The 24,340-nt window shown below is 39.7% G+C and overlaps 1 protein-coding gene and 1 long non-coding RNA gene across 2 annotated transcripts in view; one reads left to right on the top strand and one right to left on the bottom strand.

Annotated features, from left to right (window-relative positions):
- Positions 1–24,095, bottom strand: part of LOC110188389 (uncharacterized) — a 37,962-nt gene extending 13,867 nt beyond the window's left edge. The window contains exons 1-2 of the mRNA XM_020958109.2: positions 23,238–24,095; positions 5,568–5,628 (exon numbers count right to left, since the gene is read on the bottom strand). The gene's annotated coding sequence lies outside the window, so the exon portion shown is untranslated. The remainder of the gene's footprint in view (positions 1–5,567; positions 5,629–23,237) is intronic.
- Positions 5,814–23,675, top strand: LOC147643583 (uncharacterized). The gene is made up of 2 exons (XR_015271766.1): positions 5,814–15,868; positions 15,935–23,675. It is a non-coding gene; the product is annotated as an uncharacterized LOC147643583 (long non-coding RNA).
- Positions 24,096–24,340: the final 245 nt, after the last annotated feature.

The following is a 24,340-nucleotide window of genomic DNA, read 5'->3' as shown; positions in this document are numbered from 1 at the left end:
ATACACCGCAGCCTGTCATGCCCCGAGGCCGCTCGGGAGTAGCAGCATATCATGTCGGGTTAATTGAAGTCGCGTTGCCAAAACTCGCTAAGCCGATAAACCGATGAGCCCCCAAAGCAGTGTTTATTTTTAGCAGCCAGTTGATTACGTAGAAATGCTTTATGTTCATTTTCGCCAAGGAAATTCCAGGAAAATGCGTCTGCTCTTCCTCGTTTTCTTATGGGGGGAGAGCAGAAGATGAAGCAGGAGCTGGCTTAATCAAGCAAAACTCTGGAAATGGATGGTGTACAGCACCAGCACCCACATCTTTCTTTCACTTGAAGAAAATTCAAAGAATATTTAAGAAATTTTTAAAGAAATTGTAGAAGAATTTGTACTTAACGCCCCTTTTTTGTATAATCAATAAATAAAAGCTTAGAAATTATAAAATGACAAGTCTTATTTAATAAATTCTTTTCGGAAAAACATAATTTCAAAGTATTAGGAAACTTATTTAGGGAATGGAATTAAGCCAGCAATTTTCTCTAATATAGACAACATTCTCTAAGAGAATATATTAAAAGCTTAGAAAGATTTCAAAGCAAATTATTAAACTAAAATCTATGTAACCTTTGCTTTCCAAACTTTTTTCCAAGTATATATTTCTGTATTGCAGAATATAAATAAGGCATAAAGTTCAGAGGGGGGGAAGAAGCATGGGGGCCCGGCTAAAAGAAACATGTATTTCAAGGTTAGGTTCCCATGTCGTCTTCGTTTTCATTTGCTGTTGCGTGACGCAGACAAAGAGTACAGAGACCAAGACGGCGCTGAGAAGGAAGCTGAGGGGAAGGGCCAAATCAAGGCCCTTTCAACTCCTTCTCCTCCTCCTCCTGCAACTTGAGGCAGCAACGGAAATTGCAGAGAAAAGAAACCGGCAAACCAGCAACAAGAGAGTGCAAATTAATAAATGAAACGCATCCATTGATGCAACTGTTGCCAGGGGACCAAGTTAATGCCGCAGCCTGTTGCTTGTTCTTTTTCTGTTTTCCTTACTTTTATTTATTTATTTTTTACTTTGTTTTGCCAGCACGCACATGTGTTGCTGCAACAGCTTGCTTAATTACAACAAAAAAAAAAGTGTAGTTAATACCTCCGCCCCTTGAAATGTGTCGTCGGATTTCAACTTTGTATTCCTTGGTTTCCCCGGAACAACAGCTGGAGATCGTAACTTTTTTACCTCCCTATCCACTGTCCCCCCGTCATTTGCTTAATTTTTAATAACTTGCCATTAAAATATTTTACGATTTTTGGGGCACAGAGTTAGTTAATGACGACGAGTGGTCCGCGGTGGACAAGAACTTTTCCATTTGGGGACACATGCCATAAAGTGAGGCGAAAACCTGTTGCGTGGGATAGTTTTTGGTTCCAGGTCAGGCCACAATTCCCCCAATTTGCTGGCCAATTTGTTGGCTGTCAGGAATTGCAAGCTGCAACAAGACAGCTAGCAAATGCCGTCGCTGTGGCAACATGCGGCGTGACTCATGCGGCAGGGACACACTTTTTGTTTAAATGCGGTTTCCACATACACAGCTGCTGTTGCTTCAGCTTTTTTTGGGGCTACGCCTGCGGATCTGGCAATAAGATCTTGACCAGAACAATGAACGCCCAAAAGGCAGAACAATTGCTGCCTCTGTGTCTCCACCACCTGTTTGCCCCAAAAATGGGTTTCGGGCCAACTCATTCCTACGTCCCATTGGTGAATTATGAATGCCTACTTGTGCTTGACTTTTATTGCACAATTAGAATATGAAATAGCAAATACGAAATGCAAAGCATTCGCCAGTCAAGTCTGAGTCAGAGAACAAGTTGTTGTTCGGGCAGAAAACATGTCTGACGAAGAACGGCGGGGGGGACTGAAGGGTTTGCCGATGTAATTGTATGCCAAAGGTCAACGTCTGTATTGAATTTGGTTATTTGGAAAAGCCAAATACTGCCAATTGACGAAAGCAAATAAAGTTCACACAGGGAATAGATGTATGTATATATTTCTATAGACCTAGCTCAAAGTTTGAGCTATTCTCAATGACGTTTAACCACTCAATACTCTTTGACTACATCACTTGAAATGCCAATGGAATAATTCTTGTTAGCAGTATGATGGCATCCACTGGTTAACAAGCACAAATTGCACGCAACGTTTGGCAAAACAATGGCCTACACATATTACGTATACGCACTGTTGCAAGGCCAAACAATGTCTCGTGGCAGAGACAAAAGACAGGGGGGGTGTGTGGCACACACATACTGAATGGAGTGGCAGCTGCCGCAATTGCTCTTGATGCTGCCGTTAGCTTTTAGTCATTGCAAGTTTGCCAGTTTGCCAGTTGCACGTTGCAAGTGTTGTCAGCTGGCGCGATGAGCAACAAAAGAAAGTCAGTAAACCACTGCAGGGCCCCCTGGCCAAGTTCAAAGTTCAATGGAAGAGCCAACAAAAGAGAGCAGCGGCAACATGTTGACAGCGACGAGCAATTAGCCAAGTTAGCAGGAAAGGTTGGCGGGCTCAACTGCACGAATCAATTTGCATTCGCATTCGCGTTTGCCGCGTTTTGTCTTTGGGCATTGAACCTGCAGCATCAGCCCAGTGCATTAAATAATCATAAATAACCCTATTTTTTTGTTGTTTGTTGTAAACATGTAAAGGAGCCACTGGCAATGGCTTTTCCTCCTTTTGTTTGTTGGCCGTAGAAAGTGCAGCGGACTCATGGCTCTTGGGAAATGAAATCAATTGAACCGGCTGGGCTGGTTGGGCTTTGAACCTGGCTTAATTAATCGAAAGTTTGGTCAGCAAACGTTGAATTGAATTTACAGCAGGGACACGCCCCAGCCCAATATTATTTGCTTCTGTTGTTTGACATTTAATTGGCATTAATTACCCCCGCAACGCCTCATGCTCCTCATGCTTCCATCATCATGGCCACAACTTTCACTGTTTCGCCTACACCAAAATTGGTAAGGCGGGGAGAGTGTTGTGGCCAACTGCAATTGACAGTTTCAATTGAACCGTTCGAGCGGAGTCTGGGGCTAGTCCGGGATCTTATCGCATTGCTCCATCCAGTGGCAGCAGCAGCAGCTTTACCAAAAAACCCATTATCAATTTGACAGGCAAAAGCCATTAGACAGAAGCGGTCTTAGCTACACTCGGAGAAAAGTGTTGTTTCGAAAATGAAAGGATAGTTTGGATTATTTATAAGCTAGCAGTTTTTGTGAAATGAAATATCATATGAATTATATCATAAAGCTACTTTACTTCGTTTATTTAGTTGTTTACATACTTTGTTTATTATACTTTAAAATTTAAAGAAAAATGATTATATGAATCTATAAACATTATTTATTTAATATTTAAATTATTATTTTCTGTGAACTACTTTACATTTCTTTTAATTCATCATAGCTGGCAAAGGGATTAATGTCAAAAAATCAAGAAGTAATTAATTCGCGCAACTGCAATTAGGTTTTCTGGCTTATTAATAAGCCTCAATTTCAAACTACATTTATTTATTTATTTGAAAACAATAAGGGATTACTTAAAGGCAAAAACATTTAAATCTAGACTTGCTTTAATGTTTAAATGTATTGATTATTTAGCGCAGCAAAGCTTTTAGATTTGTTTTTATTTCATAAACCCACAACCTATATTTAAAATTATCGATGTTTAGGTACTTAACTAAAGCTGATTAATTTCAAACTAATAAGCAATATCTGCTCATAAATCTAATAGGATTTCTTTATTAATAGGATTACCTATAGGAAACCATTCTTATCTCTCTCTCTTTAATAAATAATTTTCTTATAAACAACAGTTAAAAGCTTCTGTTTGCGAATTGTTTATGCAAATTCCTTATAAACACTTTCCCAACATTACCTTTCATCTTCTCTTGTTGTGTGATTACCTAATGTTTTCCCTATTAAAGTTTGCAGAGTATAAAGTATAAAAAACTTTAAAAGCATTGTGTGTTTGGTTTTAGTTTGTTATGTGCAATAAATTATGCACCATTTCCAAAACCATTACCTTTCATCACCTGGAGTTATGGGGGGAAAATATATCTATATGCTGGTGCAGCTGATTGAGAACGTTGCATGCCAGTGGCTCATTTAGACCAATTAACATTAGCTGGGCCAACACAGTTTAGCACCTAATGGAAGGCCAGAAATGCCGACAGAATAAGGCCAAAATGTGCTCGTTAATTAATAAACAGTTCCGCCACATAAACGGTGCCACAAATCAGCGGGGCAACGGCGGTGCATCGGACATCAGATAGCACATAATGTGGCAGTGGTGGTGGCGTTGGCTCTGGGAAGGGCGCCGCAGCTTGTGTTGCCACACACGTGTGCAACATGTCACCTGGGGGAATGGAATGGACTGCGACTGGAATCGGAATTGTGCCACATGACATGCAACATTTACGAGCATGTTGCTGCCGCTGCTGAGATTTCCATTCGAGTTCCCCGAGTGGGAGTCGTCGCGTCGCAAAAAATACACCGAAATTCCTGAACACAAATTCCCCCGTCAGATGGGAATCGGTTGGGGCATCAGGCTAGGTAAGTGGAGTGATGAGGAGATGAGTACGGCAAACATCAGATAACTGGATAAATTTGTCTGGCTTTGTCTTCGAGTCGTCTCGTCTCGTCGTCGAGTGTAATTTTGTTAGAAATGGAAAGTTTTATTGTTCGCCATCAGTCGAAAGCAAATCTCTGAGACTAAACGCTGTCGAATGCAGCCCCGGCAGATGCCATTTCTTCCTCAGTTTCGTTTTCTTCTCATTTTATGAACAATATTTGTTTCTTTTTTTCTTCTGTGCGTCTTTTTTTTGTTTCTAACTGGAAAAATAAAGTCTGAAAATCTGTTCAGTTGTGACCGCGGCCACTGGCTGTCTTCATCATCAACAATGGAGTGGCATTTCTGCCCCTTTTATGGGCGAGTTGTACAATAAATTTAGGTATGAAATTAGATTTATCTTTGCATTAATAGTATATAGGATATATATATAGTGGAGAGACGTGAAACCTTTGCTTCTAGCACAATGGAAAGTTTCTCAAGCCTGAAGTTTCTGGCCCAAAACAATCCGATTTTCGCAGCGAAAGCGATTTTCTGAAGCCAAGTTCGTTGGCATTTGGCATTCGCATAATTTCTGCGTCACTTAACACACACACAACACTCACATTCGGCTTCTGCCAATTAAAGTCGATAATTAAAGGCCAACACTGGCAGCAACACTTTAAACACTTTGGCTGACGTTTAGGCCAGGTTGCCGTGTTGCCAATGCTGCCAGGCTCTACCATTGTTCGACAGGTTGCCAGTTGCATTGGCAATCTTCTGCATGCCACATTTCCTGGTCTTTCCACCACCCCCACCCCACACTTACACACCTGACAACACCTTGTTAGCCGCCTCGAATTACCAGTGTTTTATGCAGCCTGGGAGCCTGCAACTCCTCTTTCTCCTTATGGAAAATACCAACGAGCTTACCAAGTTACAATTTGCGTTACGCATTTCTGCACTCTGTGTGAACATTTTCCCCGCTTACCTGCTTGAACTTTGGCTCCTTCGTGTGGTTTTCCTTAGCCTCTAATTTGGATTTGTACAATCTGCAAGATAAATGATAGGGAGAGAGGTTTCAGTTAGTATTAAAGATTTTGCAAGTACTACGAAGATGTTTAGATATTTCTACACCATTTAAAGTTAAAATACAACTTGAGTAACTTACTCCTCCTATCTCTATGCTCTGTTAGTAATTTGAAGTAACTCATAAATAAATATACATATCTTAATTTTTCAGTACAATGGTAATTTATTATATTACAAATTTGATTTATGTAAACCCTTAACCGTCCAAATGTTAAGCAATTGGCGGAAAAATAACATCAGAAAATGTGACCGCTGGACTGCAGTTCAATGGCCTGTGGGCCCGCATGCAAAATTAGCCAATTTCGTTTCGCGTAACTCAAAATCGAATTACAAAATGGCAAGGCGCCACCTTAACTCCCTCTCCGGCCAGCACTTTTGGCCAAGCAATGACCCGAATTCAATGCACGTCGAAAGCTCGTTTTTTATGAGCTGCAATTGCCGGCCAACAGCGCCCGCCACCGCCCCCTTTAACGTGGCTAAGGAAAACGTTTGGCATTTCGGGCCATTTAATCGCCGGCAAAAGTCTCGACTGGCTGTAATCGAGCTCTGCATAAGCTACAAAATATTTATTGTCATTCTCTTGGCTTGGCTCGGTTTGGCTTGGCATGGCTTGTCTTGACTTGGCCAGAACAAGTTGCAGCCGGTTTTAAATGCACTCGAGCGGGAGGCTAAGGCGTCGACTTAAACGATAAAGGAGAGCTGCTGCTCCATCAAGGTTAACTTGGCCAACTTGGCTGGCTTTTACGGCGCACTTGTCCGTTCTTTTCTTGGAGACTGGCAGACTGAATTCTATTGTCAATTAACACCGAGTGATAAAGAGTGACCGCTGCAAGGTCGCACCTTCAGACTGATCAGACCTGAATATGGTGGGGTTAATATTTATTAGCATATTAAGCCAGACAAAAAGGAGCAATTAAATGGGAGCAGAGAGGTGGAGGTTTTGAAGAATTTATGAACAATTCTCAGACCGGAGATTAGTTGGAATATTTATTGCATTAATATTGCACGGGTAAATTGTATATTATTTTCTTTTAATTAAGATTTTAGTGCATGATTAGACTTTATTAGGAGAAGTTTTAATTAATATTTTGTACGTGCTGTGAAAGGAATGCTTAATAAGAGAACATAAAATGGCTTAATGTATAAATCCAATTCAAATCTTTTAACGATTGTCAATATTTAATATTCTGCTGATTCATTAGCTAAAGGTATATACAGGAAAGTTACTTAATAAGATCTTTCCTTGATAGAGTTCAGAGTCTTTTAGCAAAAGAGAAGCCAACTAAAATATCCTAGAGATAATTGCTAAGGATTTATATATATTTAATATTTCAGAATATATCAGCATTTATATCATATTTATTGATTTTTCTGTGCATTTCTCTACTGCCCACTGTAGACTGCAAAAACATAAAGCCAATCTTAACCGCACCCCTGGGAGCACTTGTTGTTCGGTTTACAGCCATTGAATGCAAATTGCATGCAGCATTATAATGCGGCTTATCGATTCCGATTCGAAAGTGCCTTTTAATTAACTTCTCAGCGCCCCGAGCAGCAGCAACCACAGTTAAGCTGTCAATCTGCACCGATTTCATATATATACATAGTATATTGTTTGATTGTTTTGTATATATATTCTTAATGGATTTAGTGAGAGAAATTCTGTTGCTGCGGGCTGTTGGCTAATTAAATTGAAATTGGCAAGACCGCACTTGTGAGTTCGCCCGAAAATGGTTAACAACTGCGTTAACCTGGTCTTTTCAGCGGAATTTCAAAGAGGAGGAGGAGGAGGAGGAGCAGCTGAGAGCCGGGAGCTGGAGCGGGAGCGGGAGTGATAATAAAACAACACCGAAGGTCATTACTGGAAAAACGGGTTTTTCTAGCCAAGCTCCCAGGTCTGCATCATGAAGTGAGTAAGCATTTAGCATTAAAATACCGTTGGGATTATGGCGTTTGAATATGCATGGGCGAAGCAGTCGTGCTCCCCCCATGGAATCCCCTCCTTTTTTTTCCATAACAAGTTCAACGCGTTAAAAGCCGCGGCAGCCAAGCAGCAGCTCCAGTTGCTGTTTTGCCGCAGTTGCAATTGCAGTTGCATCTGCATAAATTATGCACCCAGAGCCATTTGCAAATTGTCATTCATCGTTGGGGACAGACGGCAACTAGCGGCGACATCTCCGGAGATGATGACGCCGCTGATGGGGATGGTGATGGAGATGATGACGGAGGAGATGGCTCCGACTCTGGCTCCGTCTCTGGCTCTCAGCCCACGCCAGGTTAACGCCTCGTTCACAAAATCTGGCTGGTAATGGCCGGCGGGGAGACGATGGTGCCGCAGATGCCATTAAAGGTCAACTGTTGCAGTTACGACTAGATAAGATTGAAACTAACCAGAAAGATACGGACAGAAAAAATAAAATAAAATAAAAACGAAAAGCAAAGAGAAGAATGTGATAATGAAATTTAACTCAGTTTGTTATGAACTTCTGAACCGAAATGAACCCCCGAGAATAATGGCAAGTCATCAACGAATTTAAGCAATTCAATAATAATAAAGTCTGTTTCGAGACTTCTTTATTGATGAACTTTTCTTAAAAGGAATTTTGGCATTTCTTTGAATGCCAGCAGCCCCATCTTTTGCCTATGTTTAGGGTAAACATTGGGTAAACTTTTAGGATAAAATAGAAGGTTTAGTGAACTCTAGATAAAACTTATTTTTAACTTAAATGCTTTGCTCATTATGGGTAATATTGCCTTAAATTTAACTTAGTTTTGAAGCCTCATCCAAAAAAGTCGTAGGAGAATCTGTTTAAGCTCGTTTCTTAATTTCAAAGTTCTTTAAAGATTCTGTATTAAATTGTCTTCGCTTCATTAAACTGTTTTCTCCGATTTGGGCCTGGTAAAAGGCCTCTGTGGAATTTCTCTAAGCCCAAAAACTTTTACATAAGTCACAGAGATGCCAACGTATTCTCGCCGGCTTTTATTTGGCTATAACTGTAAGTGTCATCAGAAAGCAGTTAACCGGTTCTAAAACTCACTCTGCAAGGCGTAGAGCCAGAGGCTTAGTCGAAAAGGGGAACTCCTAGCTGTGTCATTGATTAAGACTAGTGGAACTTCATCTAACTGGCTTATAACTTTGGCTTGGAGGTATCCAAGCTGCCGCTTATGACACTTTTTTTTTGGTGTGGCTAGCAAACCCGTTGACGTTCTCTTCTAACTGTTAGATGACCAGAGTCTCTTAGTCCCCCATGCGATTCAAATGCAGATGAGTTGGTGTCTTCCCATCATGGCCACTGCAACTGCAACAGCAAACTTGGTGGTGCCACTGCAACTGCAACTTTCTACTTCGCTCAATCGAATGCTTCAATGGAGCAGAAAACTTTTGGTGGCATCTCTTGCTCCGCTTCAAAGTCCCGAAATGAAGTTGAGTTGAAGTCAATTTACTCAAGCATTGACATTGCAACTTCTGCAGCAAACGGCAGGCTTTCCACTCGACTGGCATGCAAATTGGTTACATCTTGTATATATTTACAGATGTATATATATACTATGTCGGGGCCGATAACCAGAGCAACTTAATTGCCGCTTAGCCGCACAATTAATTTGTCAAAATAATAAAATAACGAAAAATTCGCGGCCAGTCAAGAGCAGAGGCTGGGGGTAATCTGTCCAGGCAGGCTTCGTGGCAGGTGGCGCAACTTTCACCTTGACCGAAACTTGATCTCAGATCCAAGTTGCAAAACAGAGTCCGGAGCCCGAAGCCGGAGTCTAAGCCAGGAGGCCATCATCATTAAATTCGGCACATTTAATTAGACATTTTGCAGATGCTTTATACGTATTCAGAATCCAAATCCGAGTCCAAACAAAGAACTTCCCTTCACTGTCCATCATGCTTTTGTCCATGGTATCTGCTTTTTTTTTTGGGTAATTTGCATTTCTAAGCTTGGCAAATTGGACAAAGAGGCATTGAGGAGTCTTTCGCATTTTTGTGCGCCTGTTAATTAGCCACGAGAAGCGTAATGCGCATAATGGCTATTAAAAGATATATATATAACTCTGCATACAGGGAATGTGTAGAAAGGAGAGTTGGGAATATGGATGGGAATATCGTATGCGGTTGTAAACAAAAGAAGTGAGCCACTCTAAGCTCAATGATTGATCGAAGGTTGAATGACCCTCCAAGATAGTCCAAGATCCAGTCGAGTCGCGGGGCCAGAACATAATTATGAGCTTATAAATAAAATAGAACTACACGCCGAGGGCAGAACCTAATTAACAGATACATGCCAACTCTCGCATACAGTCATGACGCGCAGCGTGCGTGGCCAGTGGAAACCTCTCGTTTTGGCCACACAATCTCCGCCAACTCAATTAAAGTCGAAAAGCAAAAGTACCGAAATATTTCAGTTTCGTTGACCAGCCAAGCATGCCAAAAAAAGGGGGCTAAGTGTATATACAAAGATACTATATGTACATAAGTTCAGGTAAAGATATGAAGCTATAAAACACGCATTTCTTGAACATTTAAATTTGCTTTGACTGCGGCTAAAGGTTAGCTTTCTTCTTCTCTCTCGTCATATCTTTATGACAATCCTTAGTTGCAATCATCTGTTTTTGGGGAGTGCATCCATAAATCACATGATCATGCAACACGTGTGTGCTTAGTCCCCCAAAAATGGGTGGGTTTTCTTGACACTGAGAGGAATATTATTAAAATAATTTAATTACTGGTATCTTTTACGAATTAATATGACCAAATCAAGTTATTATTTAAATAAAAATATTATTTCTTGGTTGATTTCTTAAGCAAATATGTGCTCAGAGAGAATTACAATTTAATACAGAATTTGTATAGCTTTATTACTGCTATTACAGTATATATTTTGGCTTTCTTAATTACTTTCATTAATTACTTATAGTATATTTATTTTCCAGTGCATACCAAGTCCAATCGAAGCGCTTTCGCTGGGCGAGAAAACGGCCTGCAGGGAAACGCATATATAAATGCATTTCCCTAGCATTTCCATTGCATTTTCCAGCATTTGTGGGGGAGAGAACACACAATGGCATGCTTGATGATGATCGCTCCTCACTTATACGCTTCCTAAACAGCGGCAGTAGGGGCTTGAGCTGCATTTTACATATATAATTAGACTGCATGCGTACCCCTTATGGCTATTATTAGGCACTCTCTTTCACCTCCCTACCAAGTAGCCTTAAGTGATCAGTTCCGCTTGCACTGGAGATTGTATCCCTCTTCCTATTTTCCAGATATACCCGTGCTTACTTGCATATATTATATACACATATGTATATGTATGATATTCCCCATAGAATGGGAGACAATTGCCTAATAAAAACGAACCAAGAACAGGCTGCCGCCCCGCATGCATCATGCATCTTTTCTGTAAAGAGAAAATGTCACCTTGTGCGGGGTATTATGCAATCCACGTAATCGCAATCGTAATTGACTGCATCCTGCAGATTTCCTTCTCGCCATGCATAAGTGATAACATTTCGATTAGCAAGCCAGTTGGCGTTTAGCCCCGCAAAACAAGTCAATCTGGATTCATACGATGTCTTTAATCAATTCTGTTCTGCCGCTCAAAACAAATTACCCAGAGATTTGTGTCTGTTTTTCTTTTTATGCACCACTCAAGTGCTTCAGTAAATGAGATCATAGTCGTAAAATATAAAACAGATGGTGGATTTTGTCACACAGACTAAGTTTTTGGTATTATGTGATTTCTATATACATATAATTTCAAGATACACAAGTATCCCACTACAAAACTGATTCAGGTATCTTCCAGTTCTTTCGAAAGTGAATTTGATAAAAATTTTGGATTTGGGGTACTATGTTTTAACTTACTATAATTTTCCAAGACGATGTTTTACTAAATAATCCTTTATTTCAAAAGATGAATATTTTGTGAGGTTTTAATCTGTAGTTAACAGAAAGAAAGTTAGAATATACAAGGTTATTTGAAAAGATAAAACTTGAACAGTTTGGAGTACTCATTAAACCTTTAATTAAGATCAATTTTATTCAAATTTGTATTGTTTTCGATAGATATATAAACAAATTATGATTGATTATCAAACACCATTAATTTTAAGCCATACGAATTGGCGTTCCCCGTCGAAGCCTGGCTTATACACTTCTTTAGCCACTTGTGCAGCTTATTACCAATGATGACACTTATTTGTATCCATTGTATTGGCTATTTTTGGTCTTTGATATAACCAGATCCAACCCTCTTTCATTGCCAATGTTGTTATATATTTTTGCAGTGTTTGTTTACTTAAAGCCACTTAACATTGGCCCCCCAAACATGAGCTTTAACATTGAGTTAACAGCGCCCACGCGTGCTATCTCTTTCTCCGCGGATGGCCTTAGCCTTCGTGGTAATTGTCCAAAGTAAATAAGTCAAAACCGGAGAGTCGCATTCAAATAACTATGAATATTAAATGCTGGCCAGCGGCAACATGAAGCATTGACCGTTTTTTTTTTGTTTGCCACCAAAACCGCGTGCCTCGGGCTGAGGTTAATGGGCCGCTGGCATGATAGCAGCTCCCAAATCTCAAATCTCAGTTACAAGTGGCTTTTTTTTCTCGTTTTCTCGGTTTCAGTTTTCCAGTAGTTGGGGCACATTTGATTGCACCTTTATCGCCGGACTCACCCCTTGACCTCGTCGCATTGCAAAATGTTCCGTTTTTTTTTTCTACGGCTTAATATGAGTATTTCTTTTTCTATAGTTTTGGCTTCTTGGGAGCCGGCAACTTGTTGCCTCTCCTCTTGGCCGTATTTTCAGCGGCTGTTCGATAGCTGTACAAACCGGTCAAGAGCGAGACATAAAACGCTCCGCTGTCGAGCATAAAAAAGCATAAAAAAAGCGCACAAAAGCCGTTGTTTGGCGATAATGAAGTGAAGTCCCAATCAAAGGCAAAAACTATGGCTTAGCCTGAACTCTCTCGGTCATTGGCTGATGCTAATAATGATGATGATAGTGATGATTATCAAGATGAACGATGTATTGTACATGTGCATAACATATTCATGAATATCATTGGCAATATTGCGAAATTCCATAAATGACCTCTAGTTGGGCTGCCAAAAGCCTTCCCCTTGATAATGCCCACCCATTGTTTATTGTTTTTGTTGTTTCCCCCCTCAGTTTGGTTTGGCTTTTCCCGGTTGCATGTGCCACATCCGTCGCCTTGTGCTTGAAAATGTGAAAATATTTTGATTGTTTGGCCTTTTTGCCAGTGGAAATGGGAAAAATAAAAACGCCCCGAACTGCACGCATGCAAGGCAGTCCAATCAATCGAGAGCATTCCTGCACTGAGCCAAAAAACTATATATAAGTTGGGTTTTTCTTATAGTTTTTGTATTCCCAAAATAGTTCCTTTTTGCTACAATTTAAACTGATATCAATAGGTGAAACTGAAACTCTTAAATTTGATTTAGCTTAAAAGAAAACCCTTTGTTATAAATTATAACAAATACAATGTAATTTTAATGACTGCCACCGTTGACTATTTTTCTCCATGTATCCCAGGGACAACCTCTAGTAGCTCCAAGTGTATAATTGCAGTCGATGGCCTGAATGGATGACTCCAGCTTCGACTCCAACTCCGGCAAAGGGCCAAATGCATTAAGTGCAGTAAACGAGGCAGGGCAAGAGGAATGGAAAGAAAAAAAAACGCATGAAGATGATGCTAATGGCCAGCCTGTGTCACATTCCCTCCAGTGGCAATTGAAAACACTCAAGTGCCGCCGGCTACCGAGATGATCCCCATACCGTGCTGGCTTCTTCCCTTCTTGCAACTGCAACCCAATCCGACCTCGTCATCGAGGTCGTTCATCTGCCGGAGGAGAAGGCACATAGATGCCAGGAGTGAGAAATCCAAGACAGAATCATTTGCAATCTTCTGTCACTCATTGGGTACTCACTGCTCTGTTTTGCATCAGTTAGTCTCTACGGTGATGTGGGTCTATGGGTCCATGGCTGATGCCATAATAATGAGCAGGAAGTTCGAAGAAAAAAACACCCAAATCGGCTTATGTCGGGCGTTATGTGAGCAACATCAGCAGTAGCAGTAGCCACAGAGTAAATAAAAAAAATAAATGAAAATAAATACAAAATATAAAGCAGGAGGGAGAGCTGCTGCTCCACACACTAAGCCCAAATCGAGATTCATGAATGCAGCTGTATCTTTGAGATACTTTCGGTGCGTTAATTAAATTTCCAAGCCAAAGTTGGGCGTTATTTTTTGTCCAGCCATATATCACTTGCATAATTTCCAGTTGTCGCTCTCAATTACCAAACTGCTCTAATTGCAACAAATCAGTTTTGATTGCTTAAATGCTGCGAATTAGCCACACCAAAAGCTAATAGACGAAAAACGAAATTGGTTTATATTTAATATGTTTTGATTAATTACAAAATATATTTGTTTCAGCCAACTATAAGTTCATTCGACAAGCTCAGCGTGGTAAAAAACGGAAGCCAGAGTCTATTGAGTTTCATCAAAGATTTGTTAATTTCCACGACGCTCTCGGAATTGAGGAAGTCGACGGATATTGTAAAGTTTCCTACATGCGGCAAAAGCAAACAAGTTTTCAATATTTAATTGCTCAACTTGGTAATTGTGCCTAATTGTTGGGTAAACAAAAGTGAGCAACAGGCCGGGGCTGACTCAATATTATGCTTGGGCGTTGCATTTGGCCATGTTTCAGAGACAGAGAGGAGCGTTGGCAGTGCTGGAACTGGAGTTTTGCTTAAATAATAGGCGGAGAAATAAGTTTCCAGAGTTTAAACTAATTTTCCAGCATGCTGCCAGTGCTTGAATTGTAATCAAAAAGTTGTACATATGGCCGTGACCCCAAAACGAAACTTGGTAATTATTTACCACCCAGACTGCCCTGCCATAAATCAACGCATTTTGCACATTTTTGAAATGGGAAATTACTCCATGTTACCAGGCACTCACACCCACAAACGGATGATTGCAGCAAGAACATGGAAAACATTTCCATGTGCCACTTAAAACGACTTTCAAAATGTTTTCACTTGCCACAATGAGAGCAAACACCCACAAAGCACAGAGAGAAATAGTTAATATCTCAAGAATTAGTTATTAAATATTAATATGAGTATAAAATAGTTACTAGGCAATCTTGAAACACTTCAAAAATAAACCTTAGGTATCTATACAAAAATAAGAAAGAATATATTGGTCCTAGTTTACAAAATTAGTTTTATACTAAATTATCTCTTATAAAGTAATTATCTGTACTATATCATAGATCCTGAAGTCAGTGGAGTTCTGCTTAGAATATTTATATATTATCTGTCTCATTTATTAGCGGAATTCTTTAGCTTTAAAGACTTTTTCTCCCTGTGCAAAGTTCCATTTCATAGAAGCTAGCAAAAAGTGTGCTAGCCCAAAGTCCAAGACCGAATTCCAGGCCAAGAACAGCCCCAACACTACCACTGCAGCTGGGATTAGGATAGGGGCTCTACCTCTGGCTCTGCTTTGGCTTCTGGTTCTGGTTTTTCCTCTACCTTGGTGGAAAGTCGAGTGCAAGCCGCAGTCCGGAATTATGCCAGGAAAATTCGCCATCACCATCACAAGCTCGAGTGCTGCACGTGCCGCCAGAGGGATTTGGAAAAAGGCATTCACTAAATCACGAATTTGATGTTCGATTTGGAGCGTTTTGGGAATGCCAGAGCAGCGGAGCATCCTATAACTTAAGCGACCGAAGACGTGACTCTGGAGGATTTACTCACACGCCGGACCATAAATCTTTGATCCTCGATTGGATCTGGAGCGGCACAAACGATTGCCAATCCAATCGAAGCTGTTTTTCTCATTGATTAAGCGCGCTTTTATTGACGTCCATCGCCGTCCATCACATCACTCTCTCCGCGAAATCGTGGCCAGCAATTATTAGCCATTACCATGCAGGCCAGTTCAGTGCAACTCCAGCCCAGCACATTCACCGGGCAGCTATTGAAGCCGGAACTGGTACGACTTCGAGGTGGACTTTGCCGACTCCGATCGAACCATATAAACAAGGAAATCTGGCCGGTAGAGCATGGCTCAATGGCTGGTAATTATGCGAATAAATATTGCATTTGTGGCAACACGGCAAGTGCAACACTTACTCACATTAATTCAATTGGACGCCGGGTGAGGCAAGAACCTTTATGGTTTCAGTTAACTAATAAATCAACTAATATATCCACAAATTGGCAGCTGTTTTCGGCCAATTAACACAACTTGGCTAAGCAAACGCCGCGGCGATCGGAAATTCTAACGAAAAGCAAACCTGACCACAAAACCTGATTGCGTTTAGTCATCGCACATTGTGGCGAAAATCATAATGAGCCGCCGCAGAGCCGTTGACAAGTTTGCTGGGTTTTCGTTTCGTTTTTATTTATTTTTATTTTTATTTTTTCATTTTGCAGCTCGATGAAATCACCCAGACCCCGACCCAAGTTGACCACAATTCAAGGCCATAAATGCCAGAGTAAATGCGATTTGGCAAGACCATTTCTGCCACAATTGAAAGTGATTTCTGATGGATAGCCCATCTGTCCAGGGGTTACCTTATTCAGTGCAACAGCAGTCTCTGAGGTTTCCCAAACAGAGACGCACATTATGCAACTGTCCCATCCTCCGAACAAAGATGCATTCATAAAGCATTACCACATACACAACTCCAACTATATACTATACATAGTTGCCGGAGCGATTGACAGCTCATTTTTTATTATTTATTATTTACGACAATCGCTGGTGACCTGACCCACATGGCGGATGAGTTTTTGGGGCCTCGCACTCGCCACTCACCACCAAAACTTGGCCATTAGGCGGCCATTAAGGCTGGCCAAGATCGGAGATTGGGATCGCACTGGGCCCACGGGTCAGCTCGCTGAGCTAACAGCTAGAAGCGACTTACTGTTCTTCTTGATTGACATGCTTAGCACTCTGTGGATGTTGTATCCGTATCTCTGTATCTGTATCTGTATCTGCGGCCACGCAAGCAACCTCATTTACAGTTGCTCCTCACCACTCTCAATGGGCGCTTTGTTGCTGCCTGGCTTTTCTTCCGCTTTCAACGGTTCATAATTGAAATTATAATTCAATTTGCCAGCCGCACACTTTGCTTTTCAATTATTAGAAAATGTCTGAAGTTGAATGAGAGAGAGAAAGAGAGGCGGTGAGGCGATTGCAGTTGCAGATACATTAATCATCTGACGAATGCAGATGAACACTGAAAACAAAAGGGAACAATAATAAAGAATTATCAAATATAAAAACGCTCTTTCCAGACCCCTTTTTTAAGGACACTTTCTTAGTGCTCATAAGAATCAGAAAACACTCTTGCTCGATGGTTACCTTAAGACGCTTGAACTTCAACCATAAATATCATTGTAAAAAAGAATCTGAGATACAAATTTGATGTATTTATTTATATATTTAAATATAACATTACATATTTCTTTAAACTTGGTTTAATATTCTTCAAAAACTAAATAAACAATTACATTTTCTCTTTGTGCATTTACAAAAACACCATGGATGGCGTGCCATCCGCTGCGCATGCGCACATAAATTTAACAATTTGATTGCGAATCCTTCGCTGATATGGAAATACCATTTCATATCCACATAAATATCGGCAAGTGAGCGTAGGAGAAAATATTTAGCAATATAAAAGAGCAAACTTTATGCTCACGCCGTGCCGTACCGTGTCGTGTCGCCTCGTTCGCAATTAAGAACGCTTTCATTTTTCATTTTCCACCTTCTTTTCCTTGCCTTTCCCCCACAGCTTTCCGACACGCCGAAGAAGTGAATTACTTTTACTGAATATAATTGAATTAGCATTAGGCATTCCAGCTGGCTTTAATGGGTAATGGCATTCCCTTGTAGATCGGCAGCACTCCAAGATAGATACATTCGTTGGCGAGAAATATTTATTTATTAGCTGCTTGAATATCTTTCCTAATTGAAATCCCTTCCGGCTGCTTTTCTGGGACGCAGATAAATTGTAAAACTAATTCAAACTTTTTTCTCCCTTTGCCTACGAAAATAGAAATGAAAAATTGGGAACTTGAAATGTGTTTTTCGGGGTCCATCGGTCTGTGGAGTGTGTGTTTCCAACCAAAATCAAGGCGCACTTGAAAATGCTTTCACATTTTCCCCTCACATAAATAAGAAGTGCAGCTCCCTCTTTATTTTTATTTTTATTTTGTTCCCTCTCGGCTGATAAAGCAATAATGAGGGTCAGCCTTGTCTCTTGGGTTGCTGCCTCAATTATTTACAATTTCGTAGACGTATTGATTTGCCGGGGGAGCAAAGTCCGACCTAGAGAGCCACAACTCCAATTATTGGCCTTTATCAGTTAATTATGGGGCCAGAAGAGGCAGAGGCAATGGCTTTGACCTCCTCCTCTATGGGTCACAGACGACTCCGAATCTGATGTAACTCTCGGGGTTTGCTCTGCTTTCGCTGCACGCGTTTTGCATGAGTTTAAAAAATAATACTTTTTAAAAACAAAAATAGCTTACGCAAGAATGGCATTTAGGTGGGGCGGTGTCGTTTGTCAGTGGCAGTAGAAAGTGCTGCTCGACGACACATTTGTGGCATAAATTAAGTCATTTACTTTGATGGCCAAAACAGGTGCCCGAAAAACACCTGCAATTTGTTATTCCCCCATTCAAAGTTTGTGTTTACTGCAGATATCCAAGAGTGTCATCTACTTTTGATTCATTCGCCGTCTGCTGATCGTTTTTCTTTCTTTTAACAATTAATTGTTATGCGTTTTTAAACCCACAGACAATATCTTATATAAGTATATATCATCACATGTTTGCATTGCACACTTTACAGTTTGCTTGCGTTTTTTTTTCCCTTTTGTTTGCATTTTATACATTTTGGCGTTAATTTTTTCGGTTTTATTTTTATTTTTTTCGAGTTTGGCAAAACAAAAGAAAAACTTTCTCCCGCCGCCGCCTGTCGTGCCAACTCTTGACGCACAAAAAAAGCAGAAGACATATGAAGATATAGAGATATAAAGAGAGAAGGGGGCAAAAAATTAACAACAAGTTGATGATTTACTGGCAGAAACCAAAGAAATGATCATTGGCGGGCATTTTGAGTTATTTATTTACCTTGCCAAAGAGCACAAGAAAACAAAAACGAAAACGTAAAAGAAATAGAAGCAAAGGTGTCAGAGGAAATTGAACTTTTAGCACTCGGAAGCAGCCATAAATAAATACGAAAAGACAGTGTCATCTTTGCAAAAATGTTGGTGGCGGCAAATCCCATAAGTAAGCTCTTAAAATAAACAAAAGAATAATTGCTTATTATGATTATTTTATAAAAGTAAAGATATAATTCTTTGGGGTTTTAAAATTCTATTTGGGATAGTTTCTTTTGTATTTTAAGTTGGGATTGATACAGAGAAAGGGGTTATATACATTTTCATTTATGTTTATAAATTATTAAGTCGTAGATATATCATTATTTTACTGAAGTAAGACAATACAAATAGACATACTTAATGGTTGTATCTTAGAGTTATAGATACATATCTCTAATTGTTATTTGTTGAATAAACCTAGCCGAAAGCTGCGATAAATCAGCTCCAAACAGGGTCAACTGATAAGGAGAAGTCCCTAGAGAGACACCGCTGGAATCCAACTACGACTCCTAACCTCAACCCAAACCCAAAGCCAAACCCAGGTCCCATACGAACTGAGTCCCAGACGGAGCTGTCATATCTCATCTCTGGCAGCTCGTCGCTTCCAATCAATCACGTTTCGCTTATCGCCTCACTCGGCATGGGAGGAAAACCAAAACGAGACGAGACGAGACAAGATGACAAGATGGTGGAAAATATGGAAAACAAAGGGCAGGGAAATCCATGACCACAGACAGTTTAATCTGCAGTATTTCGATTATTATGCAAACAGCAATGAAAGCTGGCAATTTAAGGCACCTATTTGGTAAACAATGAGCAGCGGTGGATTGTAATAGAAATAAACAAAAAAATACAAGTGCGTGCCTTGAAAATGCCGAGTATGGTATGAGGGAAAAAAGTGGAAAGTTTCCCGGGTCTCGCTTGCTGCATAATTGTTTAGTGGAGTGGGATTTGTTTCTTTTTAAATTTTACTGCGTAACCCCACACAAGACAAGACACCTCCCGCCGAAAAAGCCCCAAAAGTTCGTGTCAAAATGCAGTTTTCCATTTACAAACTTCTTGTTTGCCGAGTTGATTTGCCTTTTGTTTGGTTTTGCTTCTTGTCCTGGTTTGTTTGCGTTTGGCACGTTGCTAATAAAGCAACTATGCGCCATGCAAAAAAAATCTCGAAAAATTGCATAAAAACCAATGAAAAGCGCTGCAAATAAAATGCTCATATTTGTGCCATTTGGTTCGAACGAGTTTTTGTGAAAGTACGGCGGCTATCTAGCGGATAGTTAATACGAAATTTACAGCCGCCCCCTGTCAGTGTCCACAGCGGCCACTTTTTGGCCACGATTGCACTCGATTTCAGCCAGAGAGAGAGAAAGAGGGAGAGGCGTGGCCATGGGATGGGCTGCTAAACCGTCAAAGAAAAGCGTTACAGGGAAAAAATTATATACCAACATTGAATAAATTTATATTATATTAAAAAAAGAAATATTAAGGTTTGCAAAAAGATGTATCTTTTAACCAAAAGTGTATCTTAATGACATTGTTAAATAGGGATCTTGAGAAAGACTAGCACTTGACTTCCTTGTAAAGATCTTTCGGAAGGAAGAGTTAACCTGGTTCATAAGTAACCCATTTTAAAGGTATCTAAGATACAATTAGAAAGACTAACTAACTAACTTTGGGAAGACTTAGCTTTTCTACTCTCCCAGTTTGCAATTAAACTATAGGATTGAATCGAAAATTAAGCATAACTAACCTTGAAATATTAGCATTTTTTTAATCGATACTTATAGATATTTTTATATGAACATTTTTTCAAAAAATAAATTTTTAAATAACTCATATCTAAGTCAAAAATTCATAAATTTTAATTCAAAAAGCGGTTCTGTTATAGCTTTTTATGGGTTAAAAAATCTGCATACTTAATTTGAAATTTAAAAGTATTAAAGTTTTTGCCAATTTTTAACAATTTTAATGATGTAACCCCTTGTAAAATTTTGCATTTTCGAAAAAAAACTTTGAAAAATTTTTTTTTTTGGCCGGACAGGGCTAGTTTAAATCTGTTTTTGATGCTGATAAAGAATATATGATATATATGATTTATAGGATCGGATATGACTCCTTCACTGCGTTTTAAGCTTTTGACTTAAATGCGAGGATATAGAGCGAATTAAATATTTGTTCTATATTTTTGGTGTTTGTTTTCTATTATTTATTTATTTATTTCAAAACAGGTATCTAATAAATTTTGTAAAATTGGTAAATTAATTCCCGTGTAGCAACACAACCCCGTAGCGCTGGAACACGTTTCTCTGTGGCAATATCTGTTTTTGTTTTGCCTTTTTTTCTGCAGTCTCCTCTTGCACTTTATTGACAATTTCTTTTTTGTTTTTGCGAACGTGCGTAGCTATTGTCGCCGATGGTGGAAAACCATACACACACACAAGGCACAACATAACACACACGTTTTGAGAACCGGCCACCGGCTGCGTCGCATCACATTCAAGCGTTGACGGCCCGTAATGAAATGCGATTTTCATTCATGGCAATTGGTTATAAGTTACGTCTTGAACGGCGACTACGTTGGTCAACAACATCTCAGAGAGCCATCAGGTGCACTGGGCACTTCAGAAGCAATCCTTAATTAAGGAAATTCAATAGAAAAACAAAGAAATCGCCAAGGGTAGGGGAGAGCCAGAACATTCAAGTTCAATAAAAATGGGTAGAGACTAGGCATAAACTTAAACTTTTAATTTAATATATTCACAATTTTAAAAGCTGTTTATAAATGGGTGCAGAAACCAGCACATACTTAACTAAAAATTAATCACAAACTGGTTTTAACAAAGCTAATACTCAAGTCCAATTTTCATCAATTAAAAGACAATCTCTAAGAATCATTTCAAACAGATGGTCATTGAAAAACCAATGTTTTCCAAAAAATACACTTGACTGAAATCAAATGGCTTTCACTTTCCAGAACTTTGAATCATTTGGGAATTTACAATAAACAATAACCGATCGATGGCGGATTTGAGTCATTTCCAACGGAGACGTTGTCACCTGGCAGATCGGTCAAAGCTTAATTACCTAACGCATCTCGAATTACCGATCAACACATTCCTAAGACTTCCCAGGCAACTCGTATTTATTATTATTTTTTTATTTATAACTGAAATCCAACACGCTTACAGGTACAAATATTACCTTTGCCGAAAAAAAACCAAAGGCCAGAGATCGAATAACGCATATAAAATACTTAAGGTTGAGCTTTTTTTCACATTTCCGCTGGAAAGTTGCAAACATTTCCCAAATTGAGTATTTAAGTAAAGTTTAAAATACGTTCCAAATTATCTGCTTGGTGTTTATGCAAACGACCGCACAAAAAAATATATAAAAACAACAAAAAATTAAAAACAACGAAAGCAAGACAAAAAAAAATCGTTACTTTAACGCAAAAATTTCACAGAGTCAGCGGCGGTCATAGCAGAGCTTAGCGAAAAGCAGCAACAAAGCAGCAAAAATATGCCAGACGAGTAATAATTATCCAAAGAAATTATAGCCCCCCTGCGTGTGTCTGCAAAGTGAGTGTGTTTTTGTGTGTGTGTACCTGCTGCAATGCTGAGCTGCGAAACTGCGAAACTGAGAAGGTGCCCAAAGGTGCTAAAAGTTATGCTGCTCGCAGACAGCAGACAGCAGCAGCTGAAAGCAGATTATGAAATATGGAATCCATGGAGAGCCCCCAAAACGGTTGGGGGATCCAAGAAGCGATTTAAGATAAGGTTAGGATTTGCCCAAGGTACACGCACATTTCAGGGGTATTCCCGTATTTGGAAGTCTTTGGCCAACTCCCACGTCCAGTTCCAGGTATGATTTTCATTAAGATTAAAGGTTCAAAATATGGAAATACGGATTTATTATAATAGGTTTTCTATGATATTTGGCTTACACAAATTTATTAACATTTAAATAGTTTAATAGTTATGTGATATTGATTAGTTTTTATACACTTAAACTTAAAAATTATTTGGCTAAACCAATTATAAAAGATATAGTTTTGTCATTAGTTTTTATCTCTGTTCTACTGTAAGTACTAAATATCTCTTTGACTAATTTACTTTCTTTTTAACCCTAGGAAATCTTAGAGTTCTGTGACCGAAGATGAAGAAATTCGAGTACCCGGTATTCTTTTGTCGGAAAACTCTTCACAAACTGCTGCTAACTGGCTTTGGCCGATCGTGGCATTAGCCACAGCCGCTTGGTAACTCGTTTGCAGACCGAGGTAAGGCCAAAGCTAAAGGGAAAACTGGGAATGCAAAAGGCTCCTCTCTCTCCTCAAGCGATGGTGTAACTTACCCGGGTTGTTTGCAATCCGTATTTGCTGGCTGAAAAGATGAAGATGATGAAGCTGCTGTTGCTTTTGCTGCTGCTGCTGCGGTTTCCTCCACAATTGGTCGGAGGCGTTCCAAAGGTATCGTTATCGCGAATGCGTTTTAAGTCAACTATATTTTTTTTGCGGCGTTTTCAGCTGTGTTTCGATTTCGTTTACAATTTAGATTTTTCTTTAGGGGACAGAAGGCACTACTTCACTTGGTAGAAAAAAACTTGAATTCCCATGAATCACTTGCACGTTGTGTTATTTCCTCGGCATTATTTGCTTGTTAATTGGTTTCGTTGTTGCTGAATATCGGTCGCAGTATTATTCTCCTTTATTTTGTTTGTTTATTTGTTATTTTTGTTTGGCGGTTGGGTCGTTTAGAAAGTGGGTTACAACTGACAGAGGAGACAGAGCGCGTCTTGGTTTACGCCTTATGCAAATTACAGATATTTTAATTCGATTCGGGATGTGTTTCGGCCAGAGGCAAACGTGGTGGCAAACTTGATTCAACTTTGTATATTCTCCAGCGATGGAGCTAAAACTGCTACAACTTGAGATTCCGCTTGAGACGTTTGCACTCCAACTCGATTTCACAGCGACTGATCGCTATAGCGCCAACCGAACGATCATCCCCAGCACGAATACGACCACGACGCGGCACGGTTAAGACAAGTTTTTGAATCAGTTCCCCAAAGTTGAGCGATCAGGTGAGATGCCGAGAGAGACGGAGAGAGAGCGCCAAGATTGAAACGAGATTTTTAAGACAGGCTTGAAGCTTTTTAACGGATTTTTTCAAAAGAGAGGATTTTGGTGAGCTGAAGAATACTCTCCGCAGAATAGGGTGACCGTAAGTGCATTTTTGAATATAACCAACAATTTTTCTCCGACTTAAAAAAATATCGAAAAGTCGAGATCTGCACCTAAATTGATTTATCGCTAACTTTTATTTTATTTTATCACGGGCTCAAACCTTGGAGAGATAATTTAATCCAATGAGTTAAGCTTTTTGCCGCTAGGAGGCGCCGGGTAATTTAATATTAGTCTAGTAAAGCTTTTATAGGGAATATGGGACCGAGAGAAT

This window comes from Drosophila serrata, unplaced genomic scaffold (genome assembly GCF_035046125.1).
Source record: "Drosophila serrata isolate PLE 108 unplaced genomic scaffold, ASM3504612v1 contig_269, whole genome shotgun sequence".
Taxonomy (NCBI): Eukaryota; Metazoa; Arthropoda; class Insecta; order Diptera; family Drosophilidae; genus Drosophila; species Drosophila serrata.
The sequence above is the reverse complement of the archived record's forward strand: the minus strand, read 5'-3'. Positions and strand labels throughout refer to the sequence as shown.